This window comes from Stegostoma tigrinum, chromosome 29 (genome assembly GCF_030684315.1).
Source record: "Stegostoma tigrinum isolate sSteTig4 chromosome 29, sSteTig4.hap1, whole genome shotgun sequence".
Lineage (NCBI taxonomy): Eukaryota > Metazoa > Chordata > Chondrichthyes > Orectolobiformes > Stegostomatidae > Stegostoma > Stegostoma tigrinum.
This window is the reverse complement of record NC_081382.1, coordinates 30,065,240-30,078,802: the sequence shown is the minus strand read 5'-3', so window position 1 is coordinate 30,078,802 and position 13,563 is coordinate 30,065,240. Positions and strand designations below refer to the sequence as shown.

Here is a 13,563-nt window from a genome sequence, read left to right as displayed (position 1 = left end):
TCCGCCTTACTACCTCTCTTCAAAAAAACCAGGACAAAATAACCTCTTGAAAGCTGCATCATCATCATCACACTGTGTTTCTTCTGTGTTCCACTCTCGCCTTCCTTTACCATCCTGATCAGATTTAGCTTCTTGGCCTCTCTGGTTCCCAAACCAATTTGCTGCTGATCAGATCCTGACATCACAGGCAGTGCGGCACAAGAATGGTGGATGAGTGACATTGTTTGAGAATAGACAAATTGTTCCATTGTGTAAGCGATAATGGGAACTGCAGATGCTGGAGAATCCAAGATAACAAAGTGTGGAGCTGGATGAACACGGCAGGCCAAGCAGCATCTCAGGAGCACAAAAGCTGACGTTTTGGGCCTAGACCCTTCATCAGAGAGGGGGATAGGGAGTGGGTTCTGGAATAAATAGGGAGAGAGGGGGAGGCAGACTGAAGATGGAGAGTAAAGAAGATAGGTGGAGAGGAGAGTATAGGTGAGGAGGTAGGGAGGGGATAGGTCAGTAGGGAAGATGGACAGGTCAAGGAGGTGGGATGAGGTTAGTAGGTAGGAAATGGAGGTGCGGCTTGAGGTGGGAGGAAGGGATGGGTGAGAGGAAGAACGGGTTAGGGAAGCAGAGACAGGCTGGGCTGGTTTTGTGATGCAGTGGGGGGAGGGTAAGAACTGGGCTGGTTTTGGGATGCGGTGGGGGAGGGGAGATTTTGAAGCTGGTGAAGTCCACATTAATACCATTGGGCTGCAGGGTTCCCAAGTGGAATATGAGTTGCTGTTCCTGCAACCTTTGGGCGGCATCATTGTGGCACTGCAGGAGGCCCGTGATGGACATGTCGTCTGAGGAATGGGAGGGGGAGTGGAAATGGTTCGCGACTGAGAGGTGCAGTTGTTTGTCGCGAACCGAGCGGAGGTGTTCTGCAAAGCGGTCCCCAAGCCTCCGCTTGGTTTCCCCAATGTAGAGGAAGTCCCCAGAGGATCCCCCTCGTCCTCATACCACCCCACCAACCTCCGGATACAATGCATCATCCTCCGACACTTCCACCATCTACAATCCAACCCCACCACCCAAGCTATTTTTCCATCCCCACCCTTGTCTGCCTTCCGGAGAGACCACTGTCCCTTGTCCGCTCCACACTGCCCTCCAACCCCACCACACCCGGCAACTTCCCGTGCAACCGCAGGAAGTGCTACACTTGCCCCCACACCTCCTCCCTCAGCCCCATCCCAGGCCCCAAGATGACCTTCCATATCAAGCAGATGTTCACCTGCACATCTGCCAATGCGGTATACTGTATCCATTGCACCCGGTGTGGCTTCCTCTACATTGGGGAAACCAAGCGGAGGCTTGGGGACCACTTTGCAGAACACCTCCAATTGGTTCGCAATAAACAGCTGCACCTCCCAGTCGCGAACCATTTCAACTCCCCCTCCCATTCCTCAGATGACATGTCCATCATGGGCCTCCTGCAGTGCCACAATGATGCCACCTGAAGGTTGCAGGAACAGCAACTCATATTCCACTTGGGAACCCTGCAGCCCAATGGTATCAATGTGGACTTCACCAGCTTCAAAATCTCCCCCTCCCCCACTGCATCCCAAAACCAGCCCAGCTCGTCCTCTCCCCCCACTACGTCCCACAACAAGTCCAGCCTGTCTCTGCTTCCCTAACCTGTTCTTCCTCTCATCCATCCCTTCCTCCCACCTCAAGCCGCACCTCCATTTCCTACCTACCACCTCATCCCGCCTCCTTGACCTGTCCATCTTCCCTACTGACCTATCCCCTCCCTACCTCCTCACCTACACTCTCCTCCCTACCTATCTTGTTTTCTCTCCATCTTCAGTCTGCCTTCCCCCCTCTCCCTATTTATTCCAGAACCCTCACCCCATCCCCCTCTCTGATGATGAATCTGGGCCTGAAACGTCAGCTTTTGTGCTCCTGAGATGCTGCTTGGCCTGCTGTGTTCATCCAGCTCCACACTTTGTTCCATTGTGTAATTTTGCCAGCACCCTTTTGCGTGTGCTTACCTGCTGTAGGTTCACAGTCCCTCATTGTTATTGTAATTGTGTATAACTTCATTTGTTGCATTGTATTAGAATAAATACAGAATCAATATTTTTGTGAATTAAAAAGAGCAGATTGTTGTTTGGAAACCTACCAAACGTAAAAGGAAGAGAAAGAAACAAGAGATTTAAATGAGAATAAACACTTAAGAGTTGAAGTGGGATGATATTTCAGTCTTGATTTCTATTATAAACTTGTAGTAGGGGCAGAAATGAAGCTGAAGATATTACGTTTGTTGACAGGCCTAATGAACTTCACAAGATTGTTTCCAAAAGGCTTGCTGTTCAGGAGAGCTGCGGATGAGTTCCTCCTTCTGTTGGTCTTATTAAGTAATGAGGTTGCTTTTGAAAAGGGAATATCTGTAGCTGCTTTTAAAGGATGCATCCTAGATCAACCAGTTAAAATGTTGCAGATTTGTCCTATATCCTGGAGGAGCCAATTTCTATATTTTGGGACTATCGTGCAGGGAAACAATGGATCTAGGAGATAGGGCAGCCTGTAAAATTAATTTTCCTTCAATTTAAAAATATACTGAAAATGGAATCTGACATTGTCAAGAAAATGGCAAAGCTTGGTGCGCTAAGAAGTATTACATCATGTAAATATTGTCCAGTGCTGCCCCAGTGATTGGATCAGACTCTGCCTTCTTGTTGTGGTGTTTCAGATGCACTAAGTGGGTAAACTTTGGTATGTGGTTGAAGGAATGTCTTTCGGGAGATGTGAGCCCTAAGCTTGTTAAAGGAATGTCAACATGTAATCACCAATGGTGTGTCTAAAGACAGCATGGAAAGTATTGGTTAATACCATACTACGTCATATATAAGGCTAATCAGTACCAGCTATTCAAATATGTCACTGTCATCTGACATTGGGTTACTGAATGTTGTGTTTCAAGTTAAGTTGGCGTATGTAGCACTCTTTTCTCTTTAATCAAATGCATTCAGTTTGTGCTGTTATTGTTTCTAAACTATTCTGGTTAATGTCTAATCTATTCCAGTTAATGCTTCAAAGTAGGGTGATTGATGGGGTCTTTTTCCCATTGTCTGCTTTGCGAATGCGATATCTTTGTGGGATTGTATTTCCAGTGTTATGTTTGGATTAACTGAATACGCGAAAGTGACCAAAGATATTACAATAAATTGAATTGGTTACTTCATGTGAATGAATGCAAGCCTTGTTTAAAAGAATTCTTACAATCCCTCCATTGACTCATAATATTTATACCAACTTCTAATGTTCATTGTCAACCATCATGGCAGAACAATGAACAATATAGGCAAAATATACTCCATAAATTATTAATTTTATCTGTTAGATCTGTGATTCCTTTCATTACAATGGATTGAACTAGTACAAACGTAAGAAATAGGATCAGGACTAGGCCATTTGGCCCATCAAGCCTGCTCCACCATTCAAAAAGATCATGGCTGATCATTTTGTGCACTCAGCTCCACCTTTCCCTCCTGCACGCCATAATCCCTTAATTCCTTTTACTGTTCACAAATCTATCTACCTTTGCCTTAGAACATTTAACGAGGTAGCCTCAGCTGCTTCACTAGGTGGGGAATTCCACAGATTCATAACCCTTTGGGTTAAGAAGTTCCTCCACAACTCAGCCCTAAATCTGCTCCCCCTTATTTTGAGGCTATGCCCCGGTTCTAGTTTCACCCACCGGTGGAAATAACCTCCCTGTTTCTATCTTATCTATTCCCTTCATAATTTTAAATGTTTGTATCAAATACCTTGCCATTCTTCTCACCAGTTCTCTTCAAACTGAGAACCTTGAATGAAACAAGCTAGTTGGTGAGAGGGTGAAAGTGGTCCAGGAGGCTCTCAGATCCACAAGTTGGAGTGATTGCTTAGGCCATGACAATCCTGTTTCACTTGCAATTTCTCTGTGAGTGTCATTCCCTTAAGTGGCTTCTTAAGTAATATTTTTGGGTCCAAATTCTCGTTAAAATGTCCGTTACAAAAGCTTCCACAAAAGTACCAATGGAAATGGTTACACATTAGACCAACTTATAATGGCAAGGAACAAGAATATCAGCTAGTGTAGGTTTCTGATATACAGCATAATGTATAAACTGTGTTTAATTTGTGGGATTAAAGGTTTGTGTTAAATGAAGAAGGTGTGGTTACCTTGTCCGTGATGTTTATTACACAGTTAATCGCAAGCTCCAAATGGTTGCCAATTTGCTAGTCAGCTTACTGCTAATTGAATTTAAAGAGAAAGGGCAGAGTTATTTACTGTAGAATTTACAAGGGTCACAGGATGGGCACTTACAGAGAGCAGGGTTTCATGGAAAATGGTACCAGCAAAAAATACAGACTGCTCCAGTGTGACTTAAAATTGAATTCTCTGTGACGTAAAGAGATACTAAATGAATTCAAATATTCCAGGGTTACCCCAGGCAGTGTCTTAATTGTGCTGAGTTGACATCTCATCTTTATGGTTGAGAATATGACACCAGGTGTTTTTAAAAATGTTGGCACTGAGCTATTCCAGTGGAGAATTGATTGAGCATCAAGACTTACAGCCCATATTCTGAGCACTACTCAATAAAACATTTTGGTCTTGAGTGTACCATATCAATGTATAGGTCTGCTGCGATTGACGCTGAGGTTCAAGATTCTGTCACAGAGTTGGAAACAGGTTTCAGACAAAGACTGAGACTACATGCGTGTTGGAACCTGTGTGGATAGGCATGCCTGACTGCACCTTATCACTGCAAGAGTAATTGTAAGTTCCAGCGAGAACATCACAAGTTATAAATAATATGTTTCATCTATCAAAATTGACTGATTTTTGATTCTTATTGTTAGTTGTTGGGATAATTGCAATTTTTGTAACATACTGACTATTAATAAATAAAAGAATTGGGAGGCAGAATTTTGTTGTCAGAGCAACTTTAGAACAAAAGTTCCCACAGGGTGCACTGAAAATATCTCTGCCACTCCACCTGGTATTTTATTTAATTTAAGATCTCTTACCACAGTGGAGTGCCAAAAACTGCTGATGTTGTGCTGTTAGTACTGTGCTTGACACAAATAGAACAATGTCCTGGGAGCTGCTTCGGGCAGTGGGTTGGGTTGGGCAGGGAATTTACAGATCACTCACCGAGAAGCCAAAATGTCCTGTGAAAGGATTATAAATCTTGCAACTTTTCATTCATTCATGGGAGGTGGGCATCACTAGTAAGGTCAGAGTTTATTGTCCATTCTTAATTACCCTTGAGAAGGTCAGGGTGAGATATTTCTTGAACATGCTGCAGTCTGCATCAAGGACATACACCCATAGTGCGGACAGGGAGGGTAGTTGCCCAGAGATAATAAAAGAATGGTGATACAATTATAAGGAAGAGGGAGTTTTATTTTCTTGGCTCTTGAAATTCAAAAGATTAAGTACTCTGTTTCTAGTTTAGGGAGAACCTTTTGGAAAAAGAGCTGGAAATGCTACACCTCCAGAGAGCCACATGGTTTCCTGGAGCGAGGATCTCTAGAGCACCTTTTGTGATGTATTTGAGCACTGAGCCCTTGCTTAGTGGGGCCGCTTTTGGAAACAGTGCTACTGTTCCCAAAACCAGTCATCAGAGGGCGACCCTCCTCAACCATTCCATATCTACAATCCAATAAGTAGCACTAAGCAGTGAAGTTTATTCTGTATAAAGGTGGGGAGTAGGGAGTACTTTGAATAAAATGCATTTCCTATGCTGTTCTGAAGAAGGATCACTGGACCAAGAATGTTATCTCTGAGTTCCCTCCACAGATGCTGCCAGACCTGCTGAGACCTTGCAGTAATTTCTGTTTTTGTTTTGTACTTCCTATTACACCTTCTTCTTGCCATTCAGTGGCTCATGGTACCCAGTGGCAAATGACGGTGTGGTGAGTCAATGCATTTTGGCAGTGCTGTAATGTGGTATGCGGGCACGTTGTGCCAATGAATGAGTGCTACAGTGGAGGGGTACTTGTACCAGTGGTCCATGGAAGTGGTGTGTGTGTGTGTGTGTGACTGGAGACAAATGGTCTCATTGGAAGTTGAACAGGGCATGGCAATGGATTCACAGATTGTGCCGAAGAAGCAAAGTGGGGTGATAGTATAGGACCTCTTTCTGTTGAACTGAGAGAGCTGAACTGGTGCGCATAATTCTCAAAGTGCTGAGATTTTGACTTCTTGTTACGCTGCCCAGTTTAGGAGGTGAGTAGAGGCCATTTGCTCTGGTAGGGAGAGTCAGCCCAGTTGTGACTTTGCCAGAGGTCAGGGAGCTGGCTATTTGTCCATTGGCTCTTACAATTCCAGATCTTTGAAGGGGAGATCTAAGTAGGGACCAGGAAATCAGAATATTAAAATAATGAGCAGCTATCAAATTGACTGAAAACATAAGAGCAGTTAAATAGATTGATAACTGGGAATAACCTACTTAACTTTTGTTAGCAATTGTAAATTATTTTCTGCATTTTATGTGATAACAAGATGGAAGTGACTTTTCAGTGAGCAGGAGTTTCAGATTTCAGTGACAGGATTGATTATTAAAAGGAAATTAAAGACTTCAGAAACTACTTCGAGACAAGGGGGCATTGGAATGGCATAAAATCTCATAAAACCCAAAGTGTTGCGAACGGTGATTGGATGAAAGGTTATGGGCCAAATGCTGGTAAATGGTGCTAGGCCAGATTGGGATGTCTGGTCAGCGTAGATGAGTTGGGCCAAGGAGTCTGTTTCCATGCTGTATGACTCTATGATTCTATGTGAAAGTCAGGCCTGATAATGAGAGTCTGAAATACAAACAAGAGCATGATCAAAACCAACAGCTGAAGAAAGGAGGGAAAGTGACTGTCCTTTTGCTTCCTGGTGGGTGAAGAGGAGAGACTGCTTATAATGTATGGCAAGACCCCAGTTAGATTCATCTGCATCTTTTGGCCACTGCTCATTCCTTCAGACAGGGCTGTGTGAAGACTGATAATTTGCACCATGGTGGACCATTCTGTGTTCCAGTGTAAACAGCAAAACTGGAGGAAGGTGGAGATAACGCAGTGTGGAACTAGAGGGACGTCAACCTGAAACGTCAGCGTTTCTGATGCTGCCTGACCTACTGTGTTCCCCCACGTCCGCGCTGTATTATCTCTGACTCCAGCATCGGCAGTTCTTACTATCTCAAACTGCAGGAAGGTACTTTGCTTAAAGGTTCCTTTAAAGTCTTCTCCATAAATTGACTCTACCTTGCATTTAGAGAACGAAAAGCAAACTTAGATTTGAGGGTGGCAGGAGGGTAGGCATAATGGTGAGGACTTGTGCCTTGAACCAACACGGTCACTTTTCAGTTTTGAAACCTGTCTCAGGATGTGGATCAAAAACCAACATTGCTGAGAAACTCACCATATCTGTGGAGAGAGGAAAACAGAGTTAATATTTTGGGTCCAGTGACCCTTCTTCAGATCTGTAGAAGTTCTTTGTTTTTTGCAGGATGTCAATGTTGCTGGTAAAGGGGCAGCTCTTGCTACTGCTAGTTGCCCTTGATGTGGTGATGGGTCTTCTTGGAGTGATTTCAATCAACTGGATGACTGACTAGGCAACTTCAGAGGGTAATTAAGAATCGACATTGCTGGTATTGGACTGGAGTCACATATAGACAGATCTGGGTAACGGATGGCAGATTTCCTTTGCTAAAACACACAAGTGAACCATTTAGCCCTTTATGACCATCTTACAGCGTTTACTTTTATCCATACCAGTATGGTATTTCCAGAACTTTAGAACCTTAAATTCAAATTTTTCAAGTGGTGTGGGAGGATTTGAAATTGATCTTGGATTGCTAGCTCAGGACTTTATGCATTAATATTCTAGTAATATGATCAATGCGCCACTGTTCTCTGATGCTTTGAGAGGCAGGAGACAGAGAGCTAAAAGGTTGAGATGGTGCTGTACAATTATTGCTGCTGTTATTTACATCCTGACTTTATGCTTGAGCATCATTCTGTGTAGAATGGCTGGGCATTGTTGGAGAGCAAACCAGTTGCCTGCACGTGTCCATCATCAGTTGCATTCCTTGACACAACTTGATGAATTCCCGAGTCAGACCTCCTTGGAATCTGCTGATAACGCTCACAGGACAGTCCCAAGTGAAATGTAGCTGCCTTGGCCTCAACTTTACTGATTGACCATTTGTCAGCTCCTTGGTCTAATTGCCACCCTTCTGTCCCTCACTCTTCAACTCCACAGCAATTAGAGTTTTATCTTAGAATTTTCCTACCATATTTTGCATTAATCAATGCATTTTCAGAATGTGTTGTAATGACTATTGCCAAGATTCTGGGTTCTCAAAGCAACAAGACCAGCAGCTGTCAGATATACAGGAGCTGACAGCTTTTGGGGATCAGCCTTTTGAGACTGATATGGGTTTGCTGACTATCTCCATATTAAAATGCAAAAACATGTGCCTTGCCTGCACAAGCTGCGATCTCAATTATGTCATTGAAATAAAATCAATTAAAGGCTTTGAAAACTCATTGTGACAGGCCAAATACAGAGGAATACTGATCACATATTGCAAGATAAGAGAATGTAAAGGATATTGAATGTCATGGATAGAGACTTAGAGGCAATGTAAAGTAAAGGGTTCTTGTGATACTATAAAGAAGATTGCCTACGCATGATGTTGTGAACCAGACCAGGCCCCTTCAAAATATTTCAAGAAGGTAGACTAGAGTTAACTTTTTTCGTATTTTGAAAGGAAAATGTGAAGTGTTTGTTCTTAATGCAATATGACTAGTCAAATTACTCGTGTTAAGCATAACACAATTTATTTAAACATTGTAGTTAAAATATAACCAAAGAAAGAGGAATTTAGAATAACATAGCTCTATTGGAAAGCTTAACAGAATAATGCATACAGTAGCTATTACTAATTAACAGTTCCAATATAGTAAGGTCCCATAAACATACCCCTGTGCAAAAAGGAAAATTCGGACACAGATTCCAACATGCAGTTCTCCCATCCAGGAGGAATAAAAAAACGATAAAGAGAAAATTCAAGGAGAGTAACAGCCAAGAGACGTTCACTGAAGCTTCCAACTCTGTTGACGCCCCATTGGATTCTGCTTAAAGCTAAACCTAAAAACCCAGAAATCCTGATTTGTGGCAGCTGGCCAAACCCATTCAGGTTGTTTTTCAAAAAAAAACAAAGGCCTTCCAAGCTGTTCACTCCAGTGGTTCTGATAGACTGCTTGGTGCCTCTGCCTTACAGCCTCTCTTCAAAAAAATACAAGACAGATTAACTTCTTAAAGTGTCAGCATTGTGACAATGATTACAAGGCAATGGTATTTTTAGCAGCTTCCTAATGGAGGTGAGTTTCAATTCATATATACTTAGTTATTTGTTATTTTGCAGAAAATGTCGTGTTTGCTGACATTAAAACATTCCTATAACATTTACTAACCTCTCCCCTCGACTGAACCATATCAAAATACTAGATGTATCAATTTACATTATGCAATGGATGTCTCCTTCCATTATAGAAAGCAATGTAAAGCAGCTCAATACCTTCTCAGGTATTTCATGGCCCTTTACTTACCTTTTGAAATGGTAATTTTGGAACAAATATAACATCTGATTTGTTCATAGCGAACAGCGCAATGTGAAGGAAGTTATTCTATTTGCGTTGCATAGTTTGAATGGTACATCTCAACTTGGACACCAGGAAAACTGCCTGCTTTCATCAAAAGACTGTCATTGGGTATTGTATATTCACCAAAGCAAGCAGATGGGACTCAGTTCAATAACATGTTTGAAAAATGACATTTTTGACTATCTGATTCTCTAACACAAAACATTTAGAATCAACCTAGAGGCAAGAAGCAAAGAGCCAAACTGACATTTAGGATTTCACCTTAGTTTAATTGGTCTGCTGCCTAAATTAATGCAGATAGTGAAAATTTATGGTGAGGATAAGCACCAAAATAACCATAAAGGTGCAGGCCACTCTGCCCTTTTGATTTTTTTCTGTTATTTAATGCGTGACCTATATGCGAACCCAATTCATCCACCTTGACTGCATTTCCCTTAATACGTATTGCTAGCAAAAATATACTGACCTCGGGTTTAAGATTGTTAATTAACTAATTCTGTTTGTTGTGGGAGAGAATGTCATACTCTGTTCAAAGGGAGAAAGGTCTCCTAACTTCTGCCCGAGAATGACCTGACTCTCATTTAAAGGTTGGGCCCCTCATTCGTCATACATTCCTCACCAGATTTTCTCTATTTCCTCAACCAATTCATTTCAAGACCCCCCCAGAATCTCAATCCAATCAATATAGTCTTCTATATTGCAGCAAGCACAAGCCTATTTTATATTATCTTCCCTCATAATCTAAACTCTGGAATTCTGATAACTTTCTAGAGAATCTCTACTGCATTCCTTTTAAGGTCAATATACCCTTTCTAAAATACACAATTTGAAGCTATGTAGAGTTTTCCAGATGAGGTCTGGGGCTTTGATTAGCTGCAGCTAAACTTTCTCCCCATTGCAAGTAGTTCTTTAAACAAAGACTAATCTCTCGGGTCCTTTTGCTAATTATTCACCATTGAAATAATAATCCAGTCTATACCTTTTGGCTCCGAATGGAGTATTTCATATTTACTTTCATTGAATTCTGTGGACCACATTTTTGCCTACTCAGTTAACCCACTGTACTGCAAATCATTATGTCAGCAATAAACTTGAAACTTAGGTATTGGCTGTCAATTGTGTTATATAAGTTGTTAAGAAACACAGTGAATGGTTGAGTCTCCAATGCAGATCCCTGTGGAATACAATCAGTTACTTCCTTAAAATTTGAATTTGTAGCCATAATCTTGATTTTGTATCTTCTCCTGGACAACCAGATCTCCTAACCATGCCACTCTCTGGGTATCCAGCCAATGACAAGATGACTATCTATGTATTGTGGTAGGCGTGGGAACTTTTGAGTCAATGACTTGAGTGTCTGAACTCTCTCTAGTATTTTAGTCAATCTATAAATTGGATTAAAATAAATAACCATGGCAAAGCAAGAAAGTAACCAATGTCTCGCTGGCTGCATATCACATTTGTAGCTCTGGTGGCTATTGTGTTGTGCAGTTGAGGAGTTTGTGCTTCGATGTTCAGTCGGCCAGTTCTGAGGGAATCATACTGTACTGTTACACTGCTGCCATTGCCTTTGTGCATTTTGCAGCAAGTGCTGCTAACTTGCTGCTGGTTAAGCTTTCTCCCACGTTTAGTTTTCCAAGATGTTAATTGGCTGAGACTTTACTGAGTGGGGGATTTAATTTAATATCTAGCACTTTATTTAATAGCGCTCCTGAATGTACTGCAAGGTGATGCTTTGATGTTGTTGTATGCCATTAATACTGTCAAAAATGGTTTTTGGACGGTGAGTTAATTGTTGTAATTATAATTCTAGAACTGCAGCTACGTACATCTTCTCCAGATTGTTCAATCTGGTACAATAACATCTGGGAAAGCGTTTTAATTGTCAAAGATCTGTCTCAAAAGGGCGACTTGCATCAGACTAGTGTTGCAAGAGACAGGCAATGTGCAGAGCTTGATGCGAGCGAAATGACGTTGATCTTGCAGAGGGTGTGACTTAATGTATTTCTTGGCTCTTTATTATCTCCTGAAGCAGCCACTAACATTATTTAAAACGTAAGCTTGATTCCAATAATATTTCTGGAAGATTAAATTGGCACCATGTCCTTAATTAATGACATGATTCTCCTATTGAAGATGTGTAGGTGGTGGTGTATTAAAATTCATCAGTGATTATGATTATGATTGTCATTTTCTGCAGGGAAGTAATTTAACTTTGTTATGGTAACAGAACAAACAAAATTACCTGACTATCAACTGGGATTTTGGGGAATTTTCTGACAATTGCACTGAAACTCTGTGAGTGAAATATATACTTATTTGGGTTTATTTGGCAGCACCAAGTACAATCGACTTTAGATAGCAAAGAAGGATCTCTCCATCCTTCCCTTAAAGTCCTTCAGCCTACAAGGGCACCCATTACTGCAGCACAACAGTTGGCCTGGTGTGTCTGAGTAATGCCAGTATTTTCTGCCAGGCTTTCTTAATGGATTGGTTGCAATGATATTAAAAATCCTGCATTCTGAAATTAAAAATCCAGCATTTGCCATCAATTGTACCATGACTGTTGAGTTGTCCCCTGTTAATTACTGCAACAAATTACTTGTTGTGTAGTTACAACTTTAATTCAAGATGTGGTGGCCGGGAGATGATCGTATTGAGGAGGTACATGACGTGGACACCCCAATTCTCCTCAAAACTGATGAAAGCTGCTGCAAACCACTTGATAAAATGATGTATGTTTCTTCCCATATACCAAACTGAAGTTCCTGCTTTGGAGAGAATTGGCTCGGTGCTGCTATTTACAGCACGCTGTTTAATGCACTCCCTTCTAAATCCTTGTCATGCTATTTTAATTTGTTCATCCATTTGTTTTAGAAGTAAACTTGAAGCAAGTAGGAACGGATTGAAGTAAAAAAAAAGCTTGTTCTGCTGTGCTTCTGAAATGGATTTATGGATATTTACAAACAGTTGGGCAAAAGAGCTGATGTTTGCATGTTCAGGGTTGTGCTATGGTCCACCCATTGTAAAGCTCATGCATATCGACATAGACTCCAGTTTTTGACAAAGTTCTATTTCAAGCCTGGGTAAAGGAGCTGCACACAAGTTGTTCCTCTTCGTGATTATTCATCGGGGATGGTTGTCACAACCGCTCTCACTGCCCTGTGCAATGACACCATGATTCTTCAGTCAGTTGAGTCAGTATGATTTATTTGCCAGTTTCCGTGATGCCCTATATTCTGTGGCAGTCCAGCCTTTATTAGCCACCCTTACTGGAACTGCTTTCTCCTATGGTGCTAGACGTCTCACCCCTCCATTGTTTCAATCTTTGTTCCACTGATCTCCTCTACTTTCAGCTGCTGAAGATCCCGGTTCACTCTGTAGGATCACCACAAGCCAATATACGTCGGTAATGTCATGGCTCTGCCTCTACCTTCCAGTCACATCCATTCCTTCCCTTTACTTCGACCCAGAACGCCTGGGTTCAGAATTTCCTGCCTGAGAGTGTCATCTTAGCAGATCCAACCTGTGACTCAGCGCCTCCAAAGTTCAAGTGTCTCTCAGTGAGTCAAGGATGCAACATAAGAGGTTAGCAGCTTTCACTAGGCAGGCCACTGAGACTTTCACCAAATTGAGGACGAACAATGAAAGTGTGTCAAGTTACATTTGAGTTATATGCAATGAAGCGCATCAGCAAGCTTCCGGCTGAGAACGGGTGAGCTTCTGGTTTTATCACAGTCCTGTGAGTTAATTATCACAGCTTGCCCCCTGTCAGGAGTTTCTGACTTGCAGTCTCCCACTCAGTTCTCTGGCACCGCCTCCTCCCCCACTACCCACCTCCCCCACTACCCCCCCCCCCCCCCCCCCCAAACCCCGGCC

General features: G+C 42.1%; 1 protein-coding gene across 10 annotated transcripts in view; it reads left to right on the top strand.

The window, feature by feature from the left end:
• Positions 1 to 13,563, top strand: part of garnl3 (GTPase activating Rap/RanGAP domain like 3) — a 387,754-nt gene that overhangs the window by 77,092 nt on the left and 297,099 nt on the right. The gene's annotated exons all lie outside the window — the stretch shown is intronic.